The 26,618-nt window shown below is 49.6% G+C and overlaps 1 protein-coding gene across 2 annotated transcripts in view; it reads right to left on the bottom strand.

The window, feature by feature from the left end:
• Positions 1–26,618, bottom strand: part of CWC22 (CWC22 spliceosome associated protein homolog) — a 743,793-nt gene that overhangs the window by 277,333 nt on the left and 439,842 nt on the right. The gene's annotated exons all lie outside the window — the stretch shown is intronic.

Raw genomic sequence — 26,618 nt, 5'->3', positions numbered from 1 at the left:
ACTTTGGGTCGAAGAGGAGGCAACCAGGAATTGCCCCTACGCCAAGAAGAAGCCAAGCTTTCTGTCGCTTCGGAACTGTAGATTTGGGTTTGAACACAGACAACGAGATGGCATCCTTACTTTAACATGATCTTTTTGCAAAAAGAAACAAATACTTGTGACCTTATGCCCAATAATATATGCTAAACGGAGTATTCATCAGTATTTTCTTAAAATCTATATTTTATTGCCTTACAATGGATCTTGACACAAGATTTCCATTCACCAGATGTTGAAAATGCATAACATGACAAAGAACACGTGTTCACAAGATGAATTATATGATGTTGTCACTGTATTAGATTTGTATTTCCGTCTCTTAATGTATGCTATTGGTGAGTTAATGTAGTATATTCTATTGGTGAGTTCACTTTATTAGATCTCCATTTATATTTTCTTACGGCATGCTAATGGTCAGTTTAATTTGACAACATTTAGACAGTGACCATTACAGGAAAACAGATGGCCATCAGATGTGTTTCAGAAGAATTTAATGGTATAAAGTATGTGCATGCACACACAGAATATCACACAGACTTTATTTTGAATTTTTGGGCATTTTCTCGGGCTTAGCCACCACAATTGCACACATTTTTTTAAATTTATGAACCAGCAGTTTCGGAAGATTTTTCTCAGGATCTAACTCATTAGACATAGGAAGAGACATAGCAGATATTAGTCTGCAGTAATAATGTAATTCTAAACACATGCAACCCCTAAACCAGTGGTAGTACGGGTTGATTGCTCTCACATATCCTCTACAGCTCATACGTGAGGTTTTCAAAATATGGCCGACAAGCTCTCCAGGACCATGGAACTATGGTAGGACTACCATGTTTCCATGGGGAAGGAGATAAACAGGAAACAGTTGAGGGCCGGCGGTCCCGGTTATCCGAAGCGAGATGCGAGAGACACTAATTTTCAGGTAAGCCCTGGGGGGTCTCTGTAAGCCCACCCACTACTATAACCAATTGTGTAACAATCCGTGCAGAACGACGCATGAGCGTGAAGATTTCAGCTAATGATGAAAAACGGGATTACAAGTACTTACTTTGACATTGCAATTACCCGTGGGCATATGACCCACCAATTGTGAACAATTATAAACTGCATTAAGCCTATTATGTCTTTTTACACATCGCATTATGCTTAACACAATTAGATATTCCCAGCAGCGTTTATAGCTCACAACTGCATTTTAGACTAACACCGATTTAATGGTTTTGGATGCACATAATAGGGAGCGGTACATTTGGTAAAAGTAACCGCCATAATACACATTCTTAAACACTCCATGCTGTCTACACCGCTGAATAACATCCTTGTACGCGCGCAGGAGACAATAATCCAACCAAAAGGCAATTTAAGTTTGTTCCATTTTCATTTTACTTCACCAAGGTGGGATTTAACCCAGTACGCTTTCATATTGCAACTACGCAAATAAGCAAAGGGTAAAATACCTATTTTTTTGTAATAGTAATGTACAAATACCAATGACATTTCTCTATTACTCACTATGTTAGGAACTGCCACTAATGTAACAGACCCGCACATGTCGGATTTTGTTTTGGTATAGATAAACTGAGGAACCTAGGGCATTACAAGTATGCATATATATGTCAATTGTAATGAATGAGAGTCATTAACCTTGCCTACAACAACAGAATGGAGTTTGTATTTCTATTTCTAATACCATATAATCTTAGAGAGCAAATAGAGATGTATAGAAGAATCTTAGGATTTTTACAAACTTACTAATCTTTCTCTCATGGCTGTTTTTTCCTTTTCTTTTCATTCATCATTTTTTCAACTCCCTATGAACCTCCCTGATCCCCCATCCTGAATCTCTGTCTCTTTATTTATGTTTCTTTTTCGATTATTATTTGTGCATATTGGATTACATTGTGGTCATTACATCGATTTGTATGTTTCTACCCATGCTCATATGTTGACAATATGATGGATCTGCACATTTGTATCATTTTCAACCTTATTGATTATTTGTAATGAGCAGACAAAGGATATGCACTGATTTGAAAAAGGCACAGTAAAGTGCTGAAATACGTGTAATCATATAGGGCCAGTAATAAACAATTTTGGATCACCATTTAAGAGAACTTGGGACTCATTTATCAAGGAATTTTAAGATTCATATCTGTGGCGCAGTAAGGGGTGTGCAAGAAACACCTTCTTTGTCAAATGGAGTAGGGGAACTCTTGGTCTCCGTCGTTTCATGTTGGACGTGTGGGATGACAGGGCACCTAGCACGAATATGCAGAAGTCAAGGAATGGTGCAAAACGACCAATTCACAAGAGGAGGGATGGTGAATCCATCTGCGTTCTTGCCGCAGGGTGGAAATGAATTTGTGAAGAATCACACGGTACAGCAGCAAGCACCAAGAGTACAGCAAAGCTTGCAACCACAGCAGAAGGTGACATTTTCCACAGGGACAGTCAACAGTCTCCGATGCAACTGTCACAAACAGGCACAGGACAGGTAGTGAAATCTGGAATAGGAGATACCACTGGTGATGGAGGAAATCCATTCACTCAGTGTGGAACAAGATTATATATGGGCTAGGACAGCTCACTGGGTGACCTGATGTGTTCTATCAGTGACACCGAACCCTCACGAGGAATCACGGGTAGATGTCTTTATAGGGGATAAGGAATATTCTTTCTTAGTTGTCACAGGTGCGACGCGCTCGTGTATACGTGAAGGCAAGTTTTCTTTGTCCGGCGACGCTATAAATACTCAGGGCTTTACAGGTGCAACAAGCCGTGTTCCTTTTACCAAAGAACTTAGTTTCCATATGAGAATGTGACATGAAAGTGCCACTGCTATATTCGAGGCAGACTCATGTAATTATATTGGGACAAGACTTGATGACAAAGCTAAACATGACAATCTCATTCACGGATAAGGGCATAGTATGTTCAACTCCAGGAATGCATTATTTGAACGTGTGCAAAATGATTAGAGCATACACAGAACAAATTACTATGAGAGCTGTTCCATTGGAACCAGAGATATTCGTTTATGGAGTGCGCAAATTAATATCATGGTTACCAGGCCTTGCAGATCGAATGATGAGAACACCAGATGAGTTTCTATTCAGACCAAGAATACCTATGCATGAGGAAAAAGGATGCGTGTTTCCCTTAGCAATACATACAGTCATAGTGCGAGTTAAAATTGTTTTGCTTGATGGATATGAGGACGACGGTAGACAATGGCGTGCAGTTATTGCCATTGGGGAAGGTTACAGATTGACTGATGTCACTGATGACAATCTATTTGAAAAGCAAATAGGTGAAGATGAGATGGCAGTTGAGGTAAATCTCATTTATTGGGTGGAAATGATTAAAAGAGGTGCCTCAGAGAATGAGGTTGGCAAAAAAAAAAGTCCTGATTATTTTGATGACGACATGCCAAAGGTAACTGTCTCAGTATGGACTACAGGCCCTTATGACGTAGGATTACTGAAAGGAGTCGAAGAAGTGAAGCTTAAATTGAAACCAGGAGCAATCTTACCAAAAGCAGAACAGTATCCCATGTCTAGGGAGGCAGATGGCAGGATTTTTAAGACAATTTCTGCTACGATGGAGCAGGGCATTTTAGTGACGTCAGAGTCATCCTGTAATACGTCAGTGTACCCTATCAAGAAATCCAAGGGAGGGTCTTGGCGTTTAATCCAAGATTTAAGACCAATAAACTAGATAGTCTAGGCCGAGTTCCCTCTAGTCCCGAGCCCGTCTATGATCCTATGTAATATACCCGTTGAAGCACAGTATTTCACAGTGATTGACTTGAAAAACGCACTTTTCTCAATCCCATTGCACAAGGATTCGCAGGATTTGACATAATTTACGTTCAGACAGGTTTGTCTGAAAAATACAAGACTACCTGAAGGATATTGTGAGTCTCCTTCAATTTTGAATAGGGTCCTGCAGATGGACTTAAGCAATGTTGCATTAGAGAGTGTTGTCTTGCAATATGTGGATGACATTCTAATTTGCAGCACAACAGAGGAAAAGTGCAGACGCGATTCCATTCAGCTATTGACTATACTTGCTGAGAAAGGATATAAAGTTGCCAAAGAAGTTACAATATTGTCAACAAGAAGTGCTGTACATAGGCCAACTGATCTCACATGAAGAGAAAAGGGATACCCCTGAAAGAACTGAAGCTATTTCAAAAACGACCAAGCCACACACAATACAAATGCAGAGTTTTCTAGGGTGATGCAATTACGTCAGAGCATGGGTCTTTGATTACTGTTCCTATACTAAGCCCTTATTACAAGCCATAAAGAAAGCACAGGCAACGAAAGAAAAAATCATGTGGACTGAGACCATGGAGGAAGGGTTTGATGAACTAAAAAAGGCCATTTGCACGGCACCAGTCTTATGGATTCCCAATTATGCAGAGGAATTCTACCTGTTTTCACACACAAACGGCAGTGTTATGACAGCAGTCCTTATAGAGAAGACCACTTTGGGGTACAAGCCCCTGGCATACTACAGTGGGATTTTAGACCCAGTAATGAGAAGTCGCTTCCCGTGCGAACAAAGTTTGGCTGCCGCAGCGTTCGCCATAGAGAAAGCTACAACCATAGTGATGGGGTGCCCAATGACATTATTCAACGAGCACACATTATTTGCCATTTTAGAGAAACCAAAAGGCACATTGACATCTCAAAGAGCTTCTGCTTATGAAGTAGTCATATCGAATCGATTAAAATAGTTGAGGGATGGTGGCAAACAGCCTATGCCTCAACGGGGACAAGAGCGAAATCCTGCTAATAGGGCCTACGGCGACACAAAAAAAAAAATAATAAATAACTCACCAACCAATACTCCACATTCCTGATCGAGAACATACAAATCCCGGTTTCTCCCGCTATCAAGACTTCAGGAGTATATGTAGACGCCACCCTCTCCATGTCTCGACAAGTCAGTTCCATCTGCAGCATACTCCGCCAAACTACTGAATGCAGCAAAACCCTTTCTATCCACAGCAAGTTGACTCGCCATAGCTAGAGCCGTCATAGGCTCTAGGCTAAATTACTGCAATGCCCTATTCACTGGCACCTCCTCTAAAAACCTTCAAAAACTCCAAATCATCCAAAATAATGCACTCCAGGTAGCTTTCAGTATCCCTAAAAGGGAACACATCACAACAGCAAGATGAGAAGTCCACTGGCTCCCCATCAGAAAAGAGTCCTGTTCAAAACACTAGCCATTACACACAAGTGCCTCGCTAACTCAGCCCTGCCTTATCTCTGCCAGAAAAAAAGTAGAGCCCACTCCTCCGGGCCCACCAGAGCACCATATACCGACAGATTACGGTTACTGAATGTGAAACGCACCAAAGCAGGTGGAGCTAGCTTCCCTTTCATAGCAGCCAAACAATGGAACTCAGTGCCCCCATCGCTCATGAGCTGAATCCTCCCATGGAGCCTTCTGCAAAGCACTCAAAACATGGCTATTCAAATAAGACCAATAAGTATTGTGTACTATCTCATGCCAACAATAACTGCATGTATATGCCTCGTATCATATGCCTAGATTCCTTTATTCGCCATGTATCAAATGCCTAAGATTCCTATAACAGCGTCACGATGCTCCTGGGCTGCTGCACACTTTATAAATGAATAAATAAAATAAATAAATATAAATATAGGACCATGGACCGTAGGTCTGCATTTTCTTTAAGCAGCTCTTGATGAACTATACTTCATTATCAGCCTATAGATGGTTGCAATGGAGATATTAAGCAACCACTTTTCATTAGTAATATCCCTGCTACTATAATTCAGAGATCCTTCTATGTAGTTATTTTAGAAATGTTATATTCAGGTCTGATCAGAGATTAGATTTGATTGAGAGGCACATTGGTTATTCTCTAGTTCATTCATTTTAGCCCGAAAAGCTCTAGCGGATTTGTCTCTAATAGCTACCATCATACTCTCACAATCTTGTTGGTATAACTGATGACAATAAGAAATCAACCAATTCTTATGACACTGTTTCGCTTTATTAATCATCAATTGAATTTCTAAACTTCCTTTGAAGTCCCTATTAATTACTCCAATGTGGCTGCAAAATATATTCTTATTCTCTCGAACCTGACAGTTACATTTATGTCTGTGGAACCTCTTTTGTGGAGCTCAATCCAGGTTTCTTTACCCCAACATATGTTTATGCAACATTCCCTTTAAATGGTCTTGACATTTTGAATATGAATATCTCACTAATTTAGTGGCGCTAGTGGAAACTTCGAAATCCCGTAGCACGAGAATATTAAATGTAACCATGGTATTTCTGTTCCCGATTAAACTGGTTCCCTGCACATTAGTACTTAAAAACAAATTAGGAATAATCCCTGTGCTGTCAATAAAGCCCCTACCGAAATCTACACACAGTAGGGCATGATCACTGTGTTTATTAAATTGTGTCTCAGTTTTCACAATACCATCAGAGATCATTTTACTGGCAAATATATAGTCGATAGTTGAAGAAAACCCACTCACGGACCAAGTCGGAGAGCCCAACCACACATTTGATAGTCCCCAACTGTCCATAGTTGCTTTCCATTTAGCCCACTGCAGCATTTTGCGTGAGTAAAGCGAGGCTTGAGTGCAGTCAGACCAATCCTGTCCTTTATTCTCTACGTATGACATGTCAATGTCAGTAAGAGCCTTCAAATTGCAGTCCGAGTTGAAGTCACCAGCAACAATAATGTTCCCACTCATATGACAACATAACAACGTTTCCACTTTTCCTTCAAGTAACTCCAGGACTGCTTCTAGATTAATCCTCTGAGATCAATAGACATTTATCAGTAAAATGTATTTCTTGTGTTGTCGACAAATACTCTTTAAAGAAACAGCAAGAACACATCTGGAGATCTTCCATCGATCAAGTTAACAGAGGCCCAGCCCATTTCGTATGGCAACCACAAACCCACCGGCAGGCCTCCCAGAAGTCTCTTGCACGGCAGACAAGCAAATTAATTCGTATCCATCAAGAATCAAAGTACCCACATGCCATGTTTCTTGCAAGAAGAAAATAGAGAAAGTACGTAGGAGTCCACAAAGCTTTGGAATGGTATAGAGCTGAGAGAGGCCCTGAACATTCCAAGACATAAATGTAAGGCTGCCCTCATAGCTAACGGTGCGGCTTAATGTCTTCTAATTATGTCAGAGTCCTTCAAGGTTAATGCCAGCCACCTCCAATTAATCTCAAATTTGTTATTCTTTGTTTCAATTGAGCTCTCTTTCACGAGAGTTCATTTTAGTTTGAGCTGGGTTTCTTTCATGTCCAAGTTACCCATATCGTTTTGACTCACCTTGATAAAAGGAAATATATCATGGCCAAACTTTTGCAGGTTCTCCGTTTCTCGAACCAGTAAATCACACACAAGCCTAGATGGTATAACGAGTCTAATAAAATCATATTGTGTTGGGTGTATGAAGTCCACAAGTCTTATATCTTTAGATGAAATTAGCCTTAAACCGGGAATCTCATTAAACAGGCTCAAGATTCTAAAAAGATAGATGGCCCGATTCATGGAATGAAATTGTGCGGAAAAAGGTGCGCTTGCGTGTAAAATGCGCGCAAGCGCCCGTTTTTGAATTCATGGAACACAATGCGCGGGGCTTACCAGTGACTCATGGCGAATCCGCGCAGGTCAAACACGTCATAGCGCCAATACGAACGCCTTGCATGAGACTCCCAGAGAAAGGGCATACCGTTTTGAGCAGTCACTAAAAATGTGTGTGGAACACATGGAATGGGGAACAAGCATAAATGTGGGCATTATGTGGAAAGTACCACAGTAAAATACTCGCAACGCCCACACACGCGCTAACGACACGTATTCATGGAATTGGACAGGGCTCACCGGCACAACGAAAAAGACGCGCTAATCGTGAAATAGTTCCACCACGCGAAAGCTGGCGTAAGCGTCACTGTGTACCAAAAACAATGCATAATAGTGTGTGCGAAAAATAAACGCGCGTATACAGCTACGATGAATGTACCATTTCTCGCAGCAGCGATCATGGAGGAGGAGGAGGAGGAGGACAAGGAGGAGGAGGAGGAGGAGGAGTAGAAGGAGGATAGCCAGGCCCCACATTTTTTTACCCAGGACCAGCCTTTTTGGGATGCCTGATGACCTGGTCTATGTCAGGTATAGGTTTCCACCTCATATCATCTTAGACCTGGTCACTGAGTGGGAAGATGACCTTACATCACCCACCCTGTGCTCCGAAGCACTGAGGAAAAGGTGCTCAATGTACTGCATTTTTGCCCACTGGGTCATTTCAGTGGGCAACTGCCATAGTTGGGGGCGTTTCACAGCCCACGCAGTCACGCTGCCTACACCAGGTGTTGGCAATCATGACTGCACGCCCCTCTGTTCCCAGGCACATATACATGCCCAGAACACCCGCAGAAAGGCAGGCAGTAGTCCATGACTTTTATGGGGTGGCGCACTTCCCCAAAGTGCTTGGTGCCATTGATTGCACCCATGTGGCCCTACTTCCACCTATAGGGCCACAGAGCACATCTATCGCAATCGCAAGCACTGGCATTCCATCAATGTGCAGGTTGTATGTGATGTCAAGGGAATCATTACCGCTGTATATGCCAACTAGCCAGGGTCCACCCATGATAGTTTCATATTCAGACTGTCACCCCTACACCAGAACCTGGAAGCTGGGAGGTATGGCAACACATGGCTCATTGGTGAGTAGAAATGGCCATGTACATGCATGCATGTTACATACAGACAAATAGACAAAGCCAACTAATGACAACCATTCTCACCTCCCCAGGGGACAGTACCTAGCCTCTGAGCACCTAAATGATGATGCCAATACGGAACCCAACGACACCACCCCAGGTAAGATGCAACGCAGCCCATGTTGCAAATAGGGCCATAGTGGAGCGCACATTCAGAGTGCTAAAGTCACGCTTCCGCTCCCTTGACCACTCTGGTGGACAGCTACTATATGCACCACCAGTATTGTGCAGGATCATTGTGGCAGCATGTGTCCTGCACAACATTGCAACACAGCGTGGCGTACCGGTGGACATGGTGGTGCTCCCACATCCCTAACCACATGCACGCCCATTGCGCATGGGAGGGGAAAGGGCACGTGGTGAGGCAGCCTGTACCCAGCTTGTGGTGCATTTTTTCAGCTAAAATCCAACCCCTGCGGAGTGCACACAGGCCTGGCACATTGGAGGTGACAATCTATGATGACAAAGGGTCAATCAACTGCCCCAACCTTACCACCCTGAGAATGTGTCCTTAGAAGTGCTACATTGTGTGCATCCCTAACTACTTAAACTAACCCAATCTCGTGTGAACAAAAGGCACACATTGAAGATGCAGTATGCCACTAACCCCATGCAAGAAATACACATCTAAATGCTGGTATGTCACCTAAACCCTCCCAAACTTCATGTCACCCGGTTGCCACACCATGCCATGACATGCAGTGTCAAAAGTGACAAATAAATGCCCAACACATAACACTACTGTCACAAAGTGCACTCCGATAAATGAAACTAGGTCAGAAATAACTCACTCACACATCAAAATAAAAGTGTACACAGGAAAATCCATTGTCCAGCATAACATACCATAAACACAGGACCCAACAGCGAATGTCAGACAGTGACCAATCACAATAGCACAAGTACCTCAATATGACAAAACTTCCACATTGACCCCTTCGATCTTGAGTGTGGCTCTGCTAACTAAAGGGGGCAGGGAAACGCATAGAGCAGGAAGTCCAAAAATATTGGAGACAGGCAAGGTAATACATGAAGGTGTAACATGAAAAAAGTACATTTTTCAATGTCCAAACAAAATGGTATGCTAACCATGCACTGGACAAACAATCATGAATCCCCATTAGGGGTGTATACACAGGTTGGGCCACAGAAATAATGGAAGCCCAATGCCCCTGTGTAAGTTAAATTAACACGCTGCCCTCCTTGCAAGCACCTGGAAAGGGGAAGCAAGCAGGAGTGGTATATGTGTCTGGACCCTAAGGCACAAACAAGGAGTGTACCAACATGAGACAAGCCTGTATGGGCCCAGCCGGAACACACAGTGGATGCCTTCGGATGCCACACAAATTAACAGTTGTGCGTCAACTGCTCCATCTGCTGTTCTGCCCGTCTACTGCAGGATAACTCGAGTGCACCCAGAGTAGATCTGAGGGAGGTATTCTCTTCTCTCAGGGCATACCTGTAGGCCTCAGCCTCTGCAGGTATGGCTGCGCGCAGAGCCCCCCAGTTCAACCCGTCGGCTCCTGTTGCTGGCCAACAGGTCCAGCTTGTGTGAGCGGCATGTGGACTGCAACGCCTGCTGCTCGAGCTCCATCTGTCTTTCGGGGGGTGGGCGCTGGAATTGGCCACCCTATCCATGCCCTAAGCCAACATCTCACATGATGCCTGCTGTTTTGCAACAGCATACATGGCTTGCTCCCACACAGTATTCCGGCACACGGCCATCCCGTTGCCGGCCCCCACACCTGCCGGACCCAAGGATACCTGGCCCTTGCTGCGCTGGCACTGCCTGTGGCTGCAGGACTTCATACCACCCTTGATCGGCTGCCCCATGAACAGGAGCCAATACTGTGGAGCATGACCCTGCAGCCGTAACCACCACAGACGGACATTCCAACACTGATTGGCCCTGAGCGGGGTCTACCCCCCCTGCAGGTGTTTAGGACAGAACAGTACCCACAATAGAATCACTCACCTGTGACAGCAACGAGGGTTCCATGTCCGTTTCAGCACCAGAAGCATAGACTTACTCAGAGGTGTACTCAGACACACCCCTGGCCAGGATGGTCTGTAGCACCATTGGACCATGGGTTAAAATGGTGGCTCGGAGGACCGTGTTGTAGCTCAGTGTGGGCAGGTGACAAGTGCATTCTCTCAGTCATCCGGGACTAAAGCAGGGGAGAGGAGGACAGAAAGCACAACACATCAGAAGTGCCTCCAGACCTGGAGAAGCTACACCTCCAGTTACATAGAGGCAAGGAGGCTGTAACAGAGGGAGGCCCCAGCTCAACACAGACAATAACCACAAACAAATTGTCATGAGTAGCAACTGACCCTGAGGGAGTAGGAAAGGGATGATCAAAGACCATGAGAAGGAAGTTAATACTGGAGATTGAGTTGAAGGCATTGCTGACCCAGGACCGACAGGGCCTTGCTGAGAAATGCACAGGGTTCATGAATGAACACGCGTAGCCACTGTGAGCCTGTGCCATCATCACAGTCCTAGGGACATACCTGGCACCAAGCCTAAAGGACTTTTCACACAGACAGTGAGCTGCTGGGGGGAGGAGAGGAAAGGAAGAATGCCTCTGAGGAGGTGCAGCTGGCAGGGTGACCTCTCAGACGTCAGACATGTGACGATAGAAGGCGAGTGTTGAGTGGAAGATCATCACAGGCTATCCGCCACCACAGGCTGGAGCAGGAATAGGGCCAAAAGAGGCTGGACAGAGTGTCATGGAAGGAGGGAGCAGATGTGGTGATGAGGATGGGCTGTGTGTGCAGCACATTGTTTGTATGCAGTCTGCATGACAACAAGCACGTATCAGTCCAACATTACATGGTTCACACATAGCAGTCATAACAATGTAGTCTGAACTGGCACACAATCATAACACATCACTCAAGCAACATACACATGGCCTGGACACACGCATCACCACTCACCGGACATTGCCTCATACATTGGCAGCTCTCACATGTCTTGGATCTGCTCCACTGCAATGAAATCACTAGCGGTCTCTTCATGTCCGGTGAGTTCATCGTCCTCTGGTGGTGACCCACTGCCATTCACCAGAGTAGAGGCGTACTTGGCAGCCAGCTTATATGCTGCTCGGCGTCGGAGGTCATTCCAACGTTTCAAGAAATCACCAGCTGTGCGCCTCTCATTGCTCAAGGCGCTAATACGATCCGCGAGGCACTGCCAGTGGGCCATACGCTGAGCAGAGGTATGTGTGCTCCCTGCCTGCACCAGCATGTCACGGCCATGTTCCAACATGTAGTCCACAAGCATGTCCAGTTCCTGATCATAGAAACTCCTCTTCCTCGACGTTTGGGATTCCTGTGCCGTGTCTGGGGTCTGAGCCTGTACCGCTACAGGATGCTTTTGCTTTTTGCAAAGTGGTGCAGACCCTGAGTGGCTTCGTGTCAGTAGGGGCTGGAGTACTGGTGGACTGGCCTATGGCATCAGCCACTAATGTTACGACAGAAGGTCGGCTTGCAGGTATTGGTACCTAGGTGCTGTTGTCAGGACCCTGCGCCGCACGTGTCTTGGCCTTAGTGAGAGTCACTCTGGCCCTGGGCCGGGACCAATACAGTCCTGGCTGGGTGACCCTGAGCCAGGGTGGCGGTTGCTAAAGCTGCCCCTGCAGCTTCCTGACTCTGGCCGGTATGGACAGCAGATAACACTGCTGCTCCGGATCCCCGTGCCAGGACCATGCACCGCACATGTCTTGGCCTTCGGGACATGGACATCGGCCATGGAGTCACTCTGTCCCTGGGCTGGGACCACTACAGTCCGGGCTGGCTGACCCTGAGCCTGGATGGTGGTAGCCGCAGCTGCCCTCGCAGCTTGCACACCCTGGCTGCCCTGAACAGCAGATGACACTGCTGGTGTGTGACCCTGGGTGCTGGGGACGTGAGCATCAGCTGCATCTCCCCGACCCTGTTGGGTGGGGGGGCGGGCATAGCTCTCCCTGCACAGGCCTGGACACCTCGGCCACCTCGCCCACCTCGTCCAGGTCGCCCACCTTGGCCACCTCTGCCAGGTCCCCCACCTTTGCCTCCATTCCCACTTGCTGCACTCCCAGTCATGGCACTGATGGACTAGCGCAATGGGAGGTGCATCTAACAATTGTCCTGGGCAATTGGAGTGAGGGGGCAGGTTATGTGATGGAAAATGTACCACTGTGCTCCAGCAAGGCTCTACCTAACTCAACGTGAAAACATAACGGGTCGTGTGACGTTCAGGCACCCCAAAAACAATAAGTAACGTGTACGCGACCCCTCAGTAGCCCACGTGTGAAGAAATGTCCTGCAGTACGCTATGGCACCCAGCAACACAGAAAATGCGTACGTGAGGAACACGCAAGGTACTATGACCTCGAAAATGGGGTACGCGACACACAACCACAGTATAAAAAATGCATGCGCGCCTCACCGGCTGCCTTGTAGAAAGAAAAAAAATCACGCCCATGTGCGCATAGGCAACTCCCCTGCCAAAAGAAGAAGTATGCACTCTAACAGTAGTGAACAATTTGCGTGGTACCCCAAAATACTCCAAAGACCACGCGTCTGCCCACTACAAAATGCACATACATTGTAAAGTTGTCCTACGCACACCTTTATCCCGATCCTGAACGCCAACCACCCAACGTTCAACGTGTGTCGCGTAACTTATGCACTTAGGGCCTTTCCTCTGATTCCACGCTAACGTGATGTTTCCGCACATGCAGAGTCTCTCTATTTCCGGCTGGCCTCACGAGTAACACGGAAGACCCGCGCTCCTGCCTACCAGCCAATTTACCTACCTCCAATTGCCCCGAGCTGCCTCCTATGAGCCATCTGCTGCTGCCTGCCCACTCTGTGTGCCTGCTGCCCACGTGCCCTGCATTTTGGTGCCTGCTCTGAAGCCATTGCCAGTGATCCTGTCGTTGTGGCCACCTCTGCTGATCCTGAAGACTCCAGACTGCCATAACACTGCTCCATAGCCCAGCCCCACGACCAACTTGCCCACCCACACCTGCCTCGGTGGTTGCCATGTCTGACAACTCCATCTGAGGCAAGTGGCAACCCCCCGGCAAAGAGGCAGAGGGCCGTCAGCTTCTCACCCAGGGAAGTTGGCATCCTGGTGGAGCAAGTCCTTGGGCATTATGATTCCCTCTTCCCCGGACCATCACAAGTCAGCAATGAAGGACGGAAGAAGATCTGGGGGGACATTGTGGCTGCCATCAATGCAGAGGGGGTGGCACCCCGCGACTTCCAACATGTCCATAAGCGCTGGGAAGACCTCAAGTCGAGGATCCTAACAAGGCCCGTCGCCTCATCAGGGATGGTGAAGACCGAAGGGGGCACCGGGGCCGTTTGACCACCGATGAGATGCAGGTCCTGGAGCACTTCAACCCAGCACTGCACACACAGGTCTTGGAGTTGGTGCTCCGTCTGGAGTCGAATGGTAAGGAACAAGTTACTTACCTGTAACTGTTGTTCTCCAGCATGGATTCACATGCTCATGAATATTCCCCGTCAGGCTGGGAATCCTCGGTAAAGAAAAAAATCAGTTTCAGTTTCGTTTCTGAACTGTCTTTCTACTAGTAACCAATCACTGGTCTCTTGGTCATACTGCCCCCAGCCAATGACTGCCCTCTACCTAACCCCCTCCTCTGGCAGCCATCTTCAAGATTTGGTAGCACGGAAAGTGGCATTAGGACCAAGTGAAGAGCTGCACAGGGGTCGGAGTGAGGGTTTGCATGTGAATCCATGCCAGACCCATGCTGGAGAACAACAGTTACAGGTAAGTAACTTGTTCTTTCTCCAGCATGGGGTCTGGCATGGATTCACATGCTCATGAATATAAGAATACATAGCAGTACACACATGCACAACCACGGAGGTGGCAATGCTCAACATTAAGCATTTGATCAACTCAACATTAAGCATCTCTTACCTCCTCACCAGGCCCACCTTCAGGCGAACAGGTTGCGCAGCACTGCCTGGCCGACTATGGACCCCTCCCTGGAATCCCGGTCGACCCAGTAGAATCTCGTGAAGGTGTGAGTCGACCTCCACGTAGCAGCCCTGCAGATGTCCAGCATGGGCACACCAGATAGGAACACCGTGGTAGCAGTGATCGCTCTGGTCGAATGGGCTCTCGGACGGCTGGGCAACTGTCAGTTTGCCAACCGGTGACAGTGCATGATGCAGCCGGAGAGCCATCTGGAAATGGAAGCCTTCGAGAGGGCCTTCCCTTGGTTCACAGGTCCAAAGTTCACAAACAGCTGTGATGTCTTCCGAAAACTCTTCGTGCGGTCCATGTAGAACTTCAGCACTCTAGTTACATCCAGCGAGTGGAAAGTCCTCTTGGCTGGCGACGGGAAGAAAACAGGTAACACCAAGGGCTCGTTGAGATGGAAGTCCGACGGCACCTTAGGCATGAATGAGGGGTGCGTCCTCAGCACCACCCTCGTCTCGTGGAAAGTCAGGTATGGAGGTTTACAGGAGAGGGCCTGGATCTCTCCCACTCGTCGTGCAGAGGTGATGGCCACAAGAAACACAGTCTTCCATGAGAGGAACATCAACGGTGCCGAATGCAGAGGCTCGAATGGCGGCCCCCATGAGCCTGCTCAGCAACATGTTGAGCTCCCATGCCGGGGCTGGAGCCTTCACCGGCGGGAATGATCGGAACAATCCTTTCATAAACTCCTTCACCAGAAGATGGGGCCACAGAGATGATCGTCCTGGAGTTCTGGTGTAGCGGGAGATTGCCGACAGATGTATCTTGATGGAGGCGTGGGCTAGCCCCGCCTTGGCCAGCGACAGAAGGTACGGCAGCACCTGGGGGGACGTAATCTGCAGAGGGTTAATCTTCTGTGCACGGCACCAGACAGATAACCTCTTCCACTTATGACCATAGCACGAGAGTCGAGGACGCCCTGGCCTTTGCAAGCACCTCCTTGCAATCCGCCGTGATATTGTACCCTCCAAACTCTAGTGCTGCAGGAGCCAGGCCTGCAAGTTCAGTGACCCCGGGTCGTGGTGGAGGATGGCGACTCCTTCTCTGGCGAGGAGATCCACGTCCGTCGGCAGTTTGACTGGGGGGGGGAGAGACGCCGACATGTCCAGAAGGTCCAGGAATCAGATCTGTCTCGGCCACGCCGGTGCGACGAGGATCCTCCTGCACCGGGACCGTCTTAGTTGGTTGATGAGTCGCAGCAGCAACGGCAACGGTGGGAACACATACAGGAACAGGTCGTCCCAGGGGAATGAGAAGGCATAGGCCATGCTCCCCGGCTGGGGAAACCTGCTGGTGAACCTCCGACACTTGGTATTCGTCGCTGTCGCGAACAGATCGATCTGGGGATTGGCCCATCGTTGGAATAGCAGACCCACCTGATCCTGTTGTAGTTCCCACTCGTGACATGAGCGCAGCTCCCTGCTGAGTGAGTCAGCGATGGTGTTCTTTATTCCTGCCAGGTGGAAGGGTACCAGAAACATCCCTTGGGCGACGGCCCAATGCCACAGATCCTGGGCCTCCTTGGATAGGGCTGGGGATCTGGTGCCTCCCTGCTTCCGGATGTAGAATGTCGTGGTGGTGTTGTCGGGGAAGATCCTCACCACCTTGCCCTTGAGGGACAGAAGGAACGACCTGAGGGCCCAGAACACGGCTCGGAGCTCCAGGACGTTGGTGTAGCGACTTCTCCTCCGTGGAGATCTCCGGTGAGCGCTCTACATCCCTCCAGGGAGGAATCCGTCGTCACCGTCTCCTGGTGTGCGGGGGTCTGGGAGTCCAACCCCGCTGTGAGATGCGTGCGGGTGCCCCACCAACAGACTGCTTGGCGGAAGGTCTCGTTGAGCGAGATCCTGTCTTCGAAGCTGCCCGCCGCTTGCATCCAACGGGCGTCGAGGAACTCTTGCAGTGGATGTATCCGCAGCCTGCACAGGCACACGAGGTAGATGCATGAGGACATCATGCCGAGAAGGGACTTGATGGACCTCACCCTGGCCACCACCATTGCCTACAGTCGTTGCACCTTGCCTAGGATGACCTTCGTTCTTTCCTCCGATGGTGAGGCCAATCGTGCCACTGTGTCGAGCCTGGCTCCCAGAAACAGTGCGACTTGTGACGGGACCAGGTGGGATTTCACATAGTTAATGGAAAATCCCAGATCCGTGAGCAGCAGGACGGTCTTCGCTGTGTGTCCGACAGCGAGTTCTCTTGTCCTTGCTCGGATGAGCCTATCGTCCAGGTAGGGGTAGACGTGGATCCCCTGCAGGCGCAGGCGCGCCGCTACTGGTGCTAGGCACTTGGTGAATACAATGGGCGCTAACTTCAATCCGAAGGGGAGGGCCTTGAACTGGTAGTGCCGTCCTCGGACTACGAATCTGAAGAACTTTCGATGTCTTCTTAGAATGGGGATGTGGAAGTAAGCATCCTCCAAGTCCAGCGACGATAGGAAGTCGCCCTCCTCCAGCAGTCCCAGCAGGTGCTGGAGAGTGACCATCTGGAACTTTTGGGACTTGATGTACTTGTTTAAGCGACGAAGGTCCAGGATGGGTCGCCAGCCGCCGGTCTTCTTCATTACGAGGCAGTAACGTGAGTACACTCCGGAGCCCCGGAGCCTCTTTGGGACGAGCTTGATGGCTCCTTTCTTCAGCATCGCCCTTACTTCCAGCAGCAGTTGAGGGACGTGGTTTTCCTTCCTGGACACGGGAGGAACGTGGGGGCACTTTTTTAGAAACTCGAGAGTGTGCCCCCCGTGGGCCAGAGTATCCAGCACCCATCGGTCAGTGGAGATGGACTCCCATATGCTGACAAACTTCGCCAGCCGGCCTCCCACCGGGGTGCTCAGGTGGGGGCCCGACACTACGGCCGGGTCAGTCCTGCTTGGCAGTGGCCTTGCCGCCTTGGCCTCCTTGACGATGAGATCCTCCTGACTTGCCACGTCCTCTGTAGGCCTCCTGCGACGAGGAGCGGGCCACCTGGCGGTACGTCGAGGAGCCGCTGCCGAATCCTTTGGAGGCACCTTGCTTGCCTCCGGAGTTCTGAAAGGGCGGCCGTCGTCGTTGCAAAACTCCCAAGGCCCGTGCCATTTCCGTGTCGGCCTTGATAGTCTGAACTGACTCGTCCACTGTCTTGCCAAACTGGTTGTTTCTGTCGAAAGGTATGTCCAAAACTCTGGTTTGCACGTCCTGGCGGAAATCGGTTGCCTTGAGCCACCCACGCCGGCGAAGGCAAACACTGTTGCCCATCTGGCGGAAACAGGTGTCAGCAATGTCCGTGGCTACCGTTATGGCGTGGTCCGACGCCACCTCGCCTTCCTGCAGGATCTCCAGGGCCTCAGCCCTCTTGTCATCCGGGAGGAAATCCAGCAGAGGAGCGATCTTAAACCACAGCTCCCTGTCGTAGCGGGCCACAATCGTGACGGCATTGGCCGCTTTAATCGTCGTCGCCGCCGAGATGACCTGTCGTCCCATGGCATCCAATTTATTCCCTTCGCCGTCCGATGGGGAGGTCGAAGTTGAAGCCGTCGCCCCTGCCGCTTTCTTCTTGGCCACCACCGAGACAACCGAATCCGGGATCGGCTGCGCCCTAAGGCACATGGAGGTGGAATCCGGGACCCAGTACTTCTTCACGTACCGATCTCTCTTGGCAGGGGTCGTGGACGGGTTCTTCAGGAGCTCCAGCCCCTCGTCCCAGATGTCGTCAAGCAACGGGACCGAGAGGACCATCTTCCTTGATAGAGGAAACCTTCCTTCTTCTGTTCCACCGGGCAGAGCTGAAAGAGCTCGGATGGCCTGGCGATCATGGCGTGGGAGGAGCCAATTTCGCGGGCGGGGAAGCCCGGGGGTGTGGTGATGGAAGGCCCATCCCGTCACCACAGTCGTCATCCGTCCCCGTCGTAGCCGTCTCTGTTCCCGTGTCATCCCTGGGATCCAGGGAAGGAGATGAAGGCCTTGAGGGCCGCGTAGGCTGGAAGGGCGGTGGGGGATCAGTTCTGCTCCCCCGCTTACTTGGAGGGCTTCCCGACGGTCCAGGCTCCGCTGGGTCATCTGTTGGGGCTAAGGGAAATCTTGTCCTTATCTCTGTGCTCAAGGCCTGGATAGCCATCAAGATTCCTCCTGAGCTGTCCTGTGGCCCAGGCATCGGCTGTGACGGGCATGACGGTTGGGGAGTGGAATCCTCCGCCTCCACGGGAACCTCGTCAGCGTCACCTTCGCTTTCTTCGTCCACCTTTTCGGGGACCGGACTTCCCCGGACCTCTTGTCCAGGATCTTCACGATTTCAGCCAGCTCCTCTTCAGAGGCTGTATCCGTGAGCATGATGGCCACCGCCGCCCCCCTCTTTTCCCACCGGGAGTCTTATTGATGGGCTGAAAAGAGTCCCTCCGCGGTGGCAGGGAAACTCTGGGCCCCGAGGTCACCTCCACTGGGGTAGCTTCCACAGGCTTCGCCAGGGCCGCCACGACTCCCTCGATAGAGGCCTTAGCCAGGGGAATCAAAGCCTTGACGACTTTGGATGCGCCTGAGGCCTTCACCTTGGGGAGAGGGTCGCCGCCTCGCTCCCCCTCTGCCTTCTCAGTCGGGATCGACCGGGGCTTCTCACAAAGCTTACCCAGGTTCTCCGACTTCCTTTTCCCCGAGCCAGAGCGTTGGCACGTGGTTGATGGCGTCGGTGAAAGTGCGCCCTGCCTGGCAGCCGAGGAGCCCGACCGTTCAGCGCTCCCGGTGCCCGCGGACTCAGGGTGCTTTGCCTTTTGTTGGGCCCCTGTCGCCAGAGCGCCCTCAAAAGTCTTAAAAGACCGCTCGGACCTCTTATTCTCACCTGCTGCTGGGCTCTTCCCCTACAGCCAGTTGGTGAGGGGGATCCGCCGATCCTTCATGGTCAATTCCGACATGTTCTTGCAAAACGCACAGTCCTTCTCCACGTGCGTTTTGTCTTTGTGAAGGCAGTAGAGGCATCTAGAATGCGCGTCCTCCTTGAAGACGTTCTGTAATCCGCATCCAGGGCAGCTTCTGAACAGCTTGGATCCGGGTGTCGTGCTCCCTTTTTCCTGGGCCATGTCCACGCGGGGTAGGCCTCAAAGAATCTTCTGGAATCCTTCAAGAAGCGGGACTCGACGAAACTTTGCCCTTGAGGGGCGTAGAAAAATTCTGAAACGGGTCCCTGTTGATCGGAAGTAGGAACGGTGGAGCTTGAGGCTCGATTGACCGAAAAAATTAGATTAAACTCTTTGAAAAATCGCAAAACACAGTAAAAGCTTGAGAGCTATAACACGAGGACTCCCAACACTTGAACGTGTGGCAAAAATCTGAAGATGGCTGCCAAAGGAGGGGCTTTGGTAGAGGGCAGTCATTGGCTGGGGGCAGTATGGCCCAGAGACCAGTGATTGGTTACTAGTAGAAAGACAGTGTAGAAACGAAACTGAAACTGATTTTTACTTTACCGAGGATTCCCAGCCTGACGACGGGGAATATTCATGAGCATGTGAACCCATGCCAGACCCCATGCTGGAGAAGTGTCCATGTGTTCTCGTACACCATAGTGCATGTGCATGTTGACGTGTGGTTGGAGTGTGCACCTTGGCCTCGTGTCTGGCATGCCTCCTGTAGAGATGTCTGTGTGCATGTCCCAGTCACAGCTGCGTGTGGGTCCATTGAAGTGTGTGGCACATCAATGCGGTCTGTGTTGCCATGTGTGAAGCGCACCAGCATGTAACGGCGTATACATGTTTGCATCCCTGAGTCTGAAATGGGGCATGCCAGAGGTGTGACACATGGGTGCTTTGGGCGACATCATGGACATACATGGTGTACATGTGCATGTGTCTGAGTAGCGAGTGTGCCACTGGACAACACTTTGAGATATTACTTGGGCTTTTGATGTGAGATTGCCTGATGCTGCCAATTTGACCTCGAGTGCACTCTTACGTGATAGCTCGATGGCATGGCTCATTACTGTCAGGTTATGTGTGTAAATGAGCTGTGTATGTCCCATTATGTGTGTGAGCTTAATGCACAATTTTGATTTTGTGTCAGTGCCTTGTCAAAGGATGTGAATGTCTGTTGTGAATGACAGACATGTTTGTGCAGGTGTATGAATGGCACTTCCCTGTGTGTAGTGGATGGTGATGATGGTTGTGACCTTTGACAGTGCCACTGATGTACATTTGCATTGTGACAAACACACATATGTCCAGTACCCTGATGTATGTGTTCTATGTTTCCCTATCCACAGCGACGATGGAAGAAGAAGGCGGAGAAGGCGATGTGGATCACAGCAGCAGGGATGCCTCCACCAGGCATAGACGCAAGGCCCAGTCATCCTCCCACGGACTGTCATCTTCTGGGAGCGAGGAAACTGGTGCTGCGCCCGGCTCAACGGCCACAGCTGCTGAGGGTAGGTACAAGAGGGTTAAGGTGGTGGACTCCTCCTCAGCAGTGGGAGGGACAGGTCAGCCCGCACAGGGGCAAGACACTGCGGAGGAAAGTGGCAGGCATCCAAGTTGACGGGGGAGGGAGAGGAGGAGGAGGGCACATCAGCCCAGCCCATGGGGCCTGGCGGGGGTGATGACGTAGGTGGGACTGCTGCAGTCCAGAGTCAGGGGCCGGAGGCAGTGCAGGTCGCCGTGGAGGGGCCTATCAATAATCCTGTCCCTGGTACTGCGACTGCAGCAATATGCACCTGCGGGAATGCCCCAGGCCGGCCCCATTCACAGGTGGCATTCGTTTCCACCCAGACGGAAAGACCAATGCCTGTGGATGTTGCCATTCAGTACAGGGTGGAACCTGTGCTAGCCAGTATCAGGAGGCAGATAGACTCCGTTCGTGATGATGTTCAGGCTTCCAATCGGGTGCTTGCACATCATCACGAGGAGGTCTGCCGTCTCGTGAACTGGCTGGCACATTTCCTGGTATCGCAATGGGTGCATGGGCTGGCCACTTATGTGATCCCCCTCCTCGTCTGCCTCCTCTGTGCACCAGTCGTCCTCCCTGCCGTCTTCCGGCCCATATACCACCAGGGCCCCCTGTGCACCTGTCCTAATCCCGGTGGCCAGTCTGGTGGAGACCACAACCCTGCCAGGATCGGGAGTCGACAGAGGATCAGCAGAGGTGGTCACCACGGTGATCCATCCGGCGACAGAACATGTGGCAATGGTGGAAGAGCAGACAACAAGCAGCAGGGTACATGCACGACAGTCCCGGGGGTTGTCATTGTCTGCGTAGGAGGCGAAAGGACTCGGGGCCTCCAATGGAGGAGAGGCAGGTATCGACCATCGGGCAGGAGGCACATGTGGACCTTTCAACAAGGATGTCTTCCGTGTTGGGGCGACTTGGCCATCAGATCGGGGCAGAGTGGCCGCGGGGACGACTCACCATCGCCAGGGCGGAGAATACCCTGAGTCGGGCAGAGAGGCGGGCAGAGTTCCTCGAGGAGACATGCAGGGAGTTTGAGAGGAGCGTGTTGGAGTCCCTGTATGCCCTCGAGGGGAGAGCACAGGCCTGCGTAGGGGAAATCGACACAGAGTTCAATGATGCCCTGGCCGAGACTTTGGGGGGGGGGGGGGTGCGAAATGGTGAGTCACAGGACTAGCCCTCTGCCACTGTACATAGTTATTTAGGTTTCCTTTTTTTCTTTGGAGTTTTGTGACTTTCCTCCATGTATTGTACATAGTTCTTAGTTTTTAGTTTTTTTTGTTCTTCTTTTTCGGACATGGTTTGGGACAATGGACCCTGTATTTTTTTAAATAGTACGAGATATTTTTACATTCACCATGGAGCAATGGTTTTCTTCAGATTCATTTTTTCATTAATTTATATACATGTACCACATCTTTGCTTTCATCTTAATTTGTTTGACTTACAATTTATTTAATTTTTGACACTTATTTATTTGCTCATTTGGTGGTCAATTGTTGATTTTGTTTTATACGAGTATGAGTTAAATACTGTTTTTAATATATATATATATATATATATATATATATATATATATATATACATATATATATATATATGATACATTACTCACTGTAATCGTATTTCTGATGCTTGTATCTGCTTAGATTCACATGCTGTGCATAGGCCGACATCTAGTGGAAGCTGCAGAGTATTACAGTTTGTTTTTCGAAACTCGAAAATGGGCGTCGACACAGGGCGTGCCAGTAATACTATCCCTAGTGTGACGTCCACTGTACCCAAGATCCCTCACGCGTCTAGGATCCTCAGATTGTATTTTTTCTGACATGAGGTAGCATGAGGAGTAGCGTGAGTACAGATAATCCAAGCAGATAGACAGAAAGGTAAGACTACAAGCAATCATGCGCCTTCTCTCAGAGGGGAGGAAGGGTGGGTCGCATGTGAATCTAAGCAGATACAAGCATCAGAAATACGATTACGGTGAGTAATGTATCCCTTCTGAGGCTTGTGGAATCTGCTTAGATCACATGCTGTGCATAGATTAGCGAGCAGTACCTGAAGGAGGTGGGATGTGAGAAGGGTCATGAGCAAATAAGTGTCTTAGAACCGCTTGTCCCACTTGTGTATCTGCCTTGGAATGGGTGTCAATGCAGTAATGCTGAGTAAAAGTGTGAATAGAGCTCCAAGTAGCTGCTTTGCAAATGGTGTCAAGGGGTGCATTTGAAATGAAAGCCAGAGTGGCCCCAATGCCTCTAGTAGAGTGGGCTCCTGGCGTGAAAGGCAGAGTTCTTTCAGAGAGTGAGTAAAACAGCTGGATACAGTTAATAATCCACTTCGAGATGGCACCTTTAGAGACGCGACCCCCCTCTCTGCTTGTAGCTACGGAGACAAACAGTTGATCTGTTTTTCTTAGCGGTCTGGTTTTATTTACATAGTAGAGGACCGCCCTACGCACATCTAGGGTGTGTAGTTCCACCTCAGCCGAGCTTTGCGGGTCCTGGAAGAAAGCCGGAAGCTCGATGGACTGGTTTACATGGAATTTTGATATAAATTTAGGTGAGAACCTAGGGTGTGTGCGTAAAACCAGTTTGTCTTTATGGACAGTAAAGAAGGGATCCTGCACTGACCGAGCCTGAATTTCACTGACCCTTCTTATAGAAGTAATAGCTACTAAGAAGGCCGTTTTATAAGTCAGGTGTTTGAGACTGCTTTTATGCATGGGTTCGAAAGGGGGGCCCATGAGCTTGGCTAGCACCACATTAAGGTCCCACCCTGGTGGTGGGTTTGGAATAGGAGGGTGAAGTCTCTTTACTCCTTCCATGAAGGCTTTAACTACTGGTACTTTCCACCACAAAACCTTGCTATGGGAAGTGGTGTAAGCCGACAGGGCTGCCAGGTGTACTTTCAGTGATTTAAAAACCAATCCTGCATCTAGCAGGTGGAGCATGTATGAAACAATAGTAGAAGGAGTGCAATCAACCGGGTTGATTTGTCTACTCTGGCACCAGATAACGAACCTCTTCCACTTGTCAAAGTAACAGTGCCTTGTGTTTGGTTTCCTAGATTCCTTTAGGATGTCCATACACCTCTGTGGCAAATTGAGATGTCCAAACTCTATGACCTAAGGAGCCATGCTGCCAGGTTCATTGAGTTGGGTTGCTGGTGCACTGTTTGACCTTGGTGCTGGGACAGTAGGTTGTACCAGGCTGGACGTTTGATGGGCTTGCACACCGCCATCCTGCGTAGGTGTGGGAACCACGGTTGTCTTGCCCACATGGGAGCAACTAGGACGAGCGTCATCGATTCCCTGTTCATCTTGTTCACCACTTTCCTGATGAGAGGAGTTGGTGGAAAAGCGTACGCAAACATCCCTGACCAGTTCATCCACAGGGCGTTCCCCTGGGAGTCTGGTTGGGGGAACCTGGATGCAAATCCTGGGCATTGTCTGTTTTTGCTTGTGGTGAATAAGTCTATAGTGGGGAAACCCCACTGAGAGAAGATATCTTCTACGACCTCTCTGTGTAGAACCCATTCGTGTTCCTCTGGGAGGGAGTCTCTGCTCAGAGCATCCGCTAGGGAATTGAGCTCCCCTGCAACATGTTGTGATGACAGGAAGATGTTCCATCTGAGTGCCCATATCCAGATTGTCTGGGCAAGCTTGGACAGATTTGGCGAGCGAGTCCCTCCTTGCTTGTTCAGGTAGAACATGGCTGTTGTGCTGTCCGTCCGGATTTGCACTGACAGGTTTAGTATGTGGGGCTCGAACGCCTGAAGCGCTCTGAATACTGCCAGAAGCTCTAGCAGGTTGATGTGGTTCTTGGCCACTGAGTGAGACCAGAGACCCTGAGCTGTGTGGTGGAGATGGTGAGCTCCCCACCCCGTCAGACATGCATCTGTAGTGACTACTGCTGTACTTCGGGATCGTAAAAGGGTTTCCCCTGTGCGAGATTCTCTCTTGTCCACCAGTGAAGGCTTTGTACCAGTGTTGGCGAAACGACCACTAGATCGTCCCACTGACCACTTGCCTGAGACCACTGTTTCGCCAACCATTCCTGCATGGGACGCATGCGCAGGCGCGCGTGGGGGACCAGGTAAATACATGACGCCATCATGCCCAGTAAACGCATTGCTTTGCGTACCGTTATTTGTTGACCGGACTGATAATGCGGAATTTGCAGCAGTATATTCCGAATTCTTTCTTCTGAAGGAAAGGTCAACCCCTCTTGGGTATCCAGGATTGCTCCTAGGAATTGTTTTGAGGTGCTTGGCACCAGGCTTGACTTCTTCTCGTTGATTGAGAAGCCTAACTCGTGGAGGAGGTCGATAGTCCTTTGAATGTTTGTCCTGCAAATTCCTGGGGTTTCCCCCGTTATGAGCCAGTCGTCCAGATAAGGGTACACCGGGATTGACTCCCTGCGTAGGTGTGCAGCTGCCACCGCCAGTACCTTGGTGAATACCCTTGGTGCTGAAGCTATCCCGAAGGGCAGTACCTTGAATTGGTAGCGTCTACTGTCCACCTTGAAGCGCAAGTACTTTCTGTGCGCTGGGAACATGGAAATATGAAAATAAGCATCTTTCATATCCCAGGTTGCCATGTAATCCCCCTTTTTTAGGAGGGGGATTACCTCTTGTAGCTTGGTCATACGAAATTTTTGGGGCTTGACATACTTGTTGGCAGGCCGTAAGTCCAATACTGGGCGCATTGTCAAGTCTTTCTTTGGCACAAGGAAGTAAGTTGAATAAATACCCTTGTTTACCTGGTGTCCCGGGACGAGTTCTATCGCGTCCTTTTGTAGCAGAATGGCGATCTCCTCGAGGAGAATCTTCTGATGTTCTAAGGAGTGTACTCTTTGTCCTGGAGGATGGTTCCGGGGACGCTGCAGTAGCTCTATACAATATCCTGTGGATACTGTTGACAGCACCCACCTGTCTGATGTGATCCCTTCCCAAGCCTGGGTGAAGTTTGAAATGCGTCCCCCTACTGGGGTTGCGTGAGAAGGGACCCTGAACTGAGCGTCACTGCTTTGGTGGAGGCGTGCCGCCTCCCTTGCTGGGGCTGCCTCTGCCTTTACCACGACCTCTCCTATTACCCCTGCAGTAACCCTGGGTAGACTGTTGGTTGTTGTTCCACTGTGTACCCTGCCCCTGGGAATAGTTAGATCCTCTCTGGGAATTCTGGCCGCGTGGGCGACGAAAATTACTATTCCCTCTCTGGTTAGGGGGTTTATTGGTTAACTGGCCAAGGGACTTGAGTGTCTCGTATGCGTCCTTGGCATTTTTCAGTGCGTCTTCGACCGCCTTACCAAACAAATCGGTTTCCACCGGTTTGTCCAACAATGATGCCTGGGTTTCTGCTT

The sequence above is a fragment of the Ambystoma mexicanum genome, chromosome 9 (genome assembly GCF_040938575.1).
Source record: "Ambystoma mexicanum isolate Mex_15411 chromosome 9, UKY_AmexF1_1, whole genome shotgun sequence".
NCBI lineage: Eukaryota > Metazoa > Chordata > Amphibia > Caudata > Ambystomatidae > Ambystoma > Ambystoma mexicanum.
This window is presented reverse-complemented; position numbering and strand designations above follow the sequence as displayed.